Consider the following 4,062-nt stretch of genomic DNA (forward strand, 5'->3'; position numbering starts at 1 on the left):
TGTCCCATGTATGAGGCTAAATATTTAGTAAATTGCTTAAGGCAGATCAGTTGGGAAGATATAACTAACGCGTCGGTGAGATGGGATACCTATGGAATTCTAAGTGCAAATTGGAATTATGAAATTGACGGCAATTTTGTATTGGAGGATCCTAGCGAGGCAATAGGTGGAAACCGGATTAATCGTGTGCCAATCATTACTGGCGTCACCCAAGATGAACTCGATTTCGACTCACAGTGTAAGTGCACACTTCCATGAATGACGTTCTCGATTTTATTATTTAGCTTAAAAATCTGTTATTCACGGCTGAGATTTTTTTTTGTAAATTTTATTAGAAATATTAAAACATAGCTATTAAAAAATTAATAATTATTTTTTCTGTTTTTAACCAACTTCAAAAAAATGAGGATTTTATATATTCGTCGGAGTATTTTTTTACTTCCCACAATGCAGATTCCAAAGAGCCGTGAGGCTATTAATCTTATCAGGCCATCTAGTCTGCGTTAGGCATTCGCCATGCCAATTCAGATTATAATACTATTTAAGTCATTATTGATGGATGAGCGAACAGAAGAAGGTCTGAGGTACATACATACATATTTTCGTGGTTTTCTATTTCTATTTTAAAGCTATAAAAAAGTTTAAAGTTGAGTTTTTGGAGTAATTTATGTCGCTATTAAAAACTTTTTGTAATAATGTTATCCACCTTTATATTTAATTACGGAGTTCTTTCGCTTTTTACGAATTGTAGTTCGAAAACAAGGGCGGTCTACTTTATTCCAACAGTTTTAGGGTGCGTTCACATAGAAAGCCGAGTGGCGCCGAGCGAAGCAAGGCGGAACAAAGCGAAGCTGCTGATGGTCACACTGAATGAAGCGAAGCGCAGCTTTTCTCACGGACTCTGCTGCAAAGATACCACATAACGTCAATGAAAAGCGGCAAAAATATTTGCTCAATTTTGTTCAAAAGATTCGTTGTAAAATTCATTTTGATTTGAATATATTGATATCTTGTTTGCAGCAGCGTCATGAAACATAAAATATTAATTAAATAGAAAATATTAATTGAATTAAAATATTAATTCAATAGAAAATTCAAAATCAAAACCTGCTTTGCTTTCAGCTCCAAAACGCTAATGAAAAACCTTGCTGTATAAACACTTTCATATAGCTACAGCAATTTGAAAGCTTCACTCAGCTCGAAAAGGCTTCGCTCGGCTCGGCTCCGCTTTCTTAGTGGACGTACCCTTACCCATCAAATCCCACCACTGTTTAAAAAATATAAAGCGCCAAATTTTCCTAACGATAACCGAATGTAATGAAAAATACTACTAATTTTCACCAAAAAGGGGGGAACTTTAACCCTGTGAGGAAAACATTGCGATGCGATGGAGCAAAACATTCCTGGGATTTGACCACCACTTATGAATTTTGAAATTCTGAATTATGACACTCCTTATATAGTGACAGAAAGCCAATTTTCGTAAGGGTTATAATCCTTAAGCGTGGCCGAAGGCTGCCTACGCAGAAAGAAGTTCTTTGCAAAAATACTTCCGCTGCTCTTTTCCAGGAACACAGAAGGAAGATTTCTACATAGTAACGGCACATATTAAACAATTGCTTGTATCCACACCGTGGAACCTCAGCAAACGTGTCGCCTAGTAAGTAATGATTATCAGTTATACATATGTTGTTATCAGTGTTGCCAGAAGTTTTCAGCGATCCAACTAAATGGACAAAAAAGAGCTTAAAACAGCTAAATAAAAAATGGCTGGGGCTAAAAAAACGCTAAAAGTATTCAAATGTTTTATTAGTTAAAAAAAAATAAAAAATAGTTACGTATTTCTTACAATACAATACAATACAATAACAAATTAAATGTCATTTCCATGACTTCCTATAGGGCTAATAGTTTCTGAAAAATTAATTAATCATTCCAGCCATTTTTATTTTTTAACGAAAAAATGAAAAAAAATCAAACTTTAACAGAAGGAATATTTAAAAAATAACAGGTTCTGTGCCAAATTTTTGCATGTTCTGTTACAAAAAAAAAAAAATCAAATTACTAATGAAGAAAATCGATGAGGAAATAAGAAATAGTGTGGGGTCAAATGAAAATACGCAAAGATTTTTTGTACATGAATGTGCATACATCATGAAAATTTTATACAAAATTCCTTAGACGCAGAACACCGAACACCGCCGCCGCCGCGACGATATTTTCGTAATTCGGCGGTGGTGCGCGAAGAATGACAAAAACACGGCGGCGGCAGCGGCGTGGCTCGGCGGCGTAAACCTCTAGTACCTCCGAGGTAGTCCCATTCTAATTTGGTTTAGATCCGATTATTGGACTATGAAGAAATTAACGGTAATCTTAAAGTTTTACACGAGAATTGGAGTCGGTTTTGTTTTTTGCTAAAAAATTACTTGTTTATTTAAGCAATAATCCTCGAGGGTCTCGTGCAAATCGATAAATTGTTTAAGTGATGATTTCACTAAGTAGAAAATTTTAAAAGATAAGTGATAATTATTTTACCATTTCTTACCAGCAGTTTACCAAAACTGATTAGATGATTTCTGCATACTCCTTCTTTAACAGTCTCATTAAAAATTGGTCAAGCTCCCAGACAACTTATAGATAAGAGGGGCTTTTGAAGGGTCCTATCCCAGACGTAGCTTTCAGCAGGAAAGAGAACTTACCTTCGTGGCGAAGGTCGCTTTGCCTTGATCAAGGCTTACGCCTCTTGCATCCTTGGTTTTATCAAACAGTATCACACTCGCATCAAACAAGCACTCCTAAAATCCTGCACCTTAAATGCTAAACAATAAATGCTTTATACTTGTTCCTCATTTTATGACCCGAAAATCAGTATGTGCGACTTTTCTAGGAACATCTTGAATATTCAGTACAATTGGGAGTAACTAGTCATCCCAAATTGTGTTCTTTTTTGCAGTTATACAAAACAACACCGATCTGAAATCGACATGAACTTTGGTCTTTATGCAAAAGAGTTCTTTGAATTCAATAGCACCGGCAACGATAATGAGCGTGCGAAGAGTATACGTCAGTTTTATTACAATGAATCCAGCATAAACCAATATAATCTCCTCTGTCTCGGTCAAATCCTATCGGATGCTCTTATCGGACATGGCGTGTATAGATTGGTACAGTTGGCAAAAGATCACACGAATGTCTGTTATTACCGTTTTGACTACGTTGGTGAAAAGTCTTGGTTTCCGGATAGTGCTGGAATGTCACAAGGTAAGTACAGAAAGTAGGAAGAAATATTAACTACATGGGGATGATCTTAATTATATTTTGAAACGCAGATACCTAGAAATTAACGACAATTCCACAGATATGTTGATGGTTGAACGCATAACTAATTTGGTTGCCTCATTCACCGCAAATGGGTGAGTAAAACTCAGCTTGACCAAGTGAAATTTTCCAATACAAACTCCTTTTCCCCCCAGCTCACCACCACTTATAGAGAACGTTACTTGGTCGCCATATACTGCCAATAATACCGTTGTTATGTACATCAACTCGAATTCATCTACGGGCGATCCCTTCTATGTGGACCGCTATGCTTTGTGGGATAAATTGTTTCCGCTTGCGGAAAGTAGTGCTGGTATACAGTTTCCTGCTGTAGTGCTGCTGGCATTTGCAGCTGCATGGAATATTTTATTTTGAACTATTTTAAGCAACGCGTTTTACGTATAAATTTGGTGAACGACTTTAATGAAACTTTGAATAAAAAACCAGCATGTTCTTTCTTTATGATGTAAGTTTTGAGACAAAAATTGCATGTTTGCTATTAGAACTAAATTTTAAGTTATACTAGATTAACTTGCGTTTGCCCCTTACAAACTGCATTTCCCTTTAGTCTTATCATTACGGATCTACGCTAAAATTTAATGGCGTATATTTTTGTGGAGTCCTTTAACCGAAAAAGTTGCTTTTAATTTTTCGTGTTGCGACTTTTCCAGTCTAACTCAAAATCATTGTATAGGCTCATGATACAAAAAACAAGGTAGTTTCAATAAACAACTTTTTGATTAA

At 35.9% G+C, this 4,062-nt stretch overlaps 1 pseudogene; it reads left to right on the forward strand.

Annotated features, from left to right (window-relative positions):
* The first annotated feature begins 6 nt into the window (after positions 1 to 6).
* LOC118742120 lies at positions 7 to 3,780 on the forward strand (annotated as a pseudogene).
* Positions 3,781 to 4,062: the final 282 nt, after the last annotated feature.

This window comes from Rhagoletis pomonella, unplaced genomic scaffold (assembly GCF_013731165.1).
Source record: "Rhagoletis pomonella isolate Grant_MI unplaced genomic scaffold, Rhpom_1.0 Rhpom_scaffold_00006, whole genome shotgun sequence".
In the NCBI taxonomy this organism is placed as follows: Eukaryota; Metazoa; Arthropoda; class Insecta; order Diptera; family Tephritidae; genus Rhagoletis; species Rhagoletis pomonella.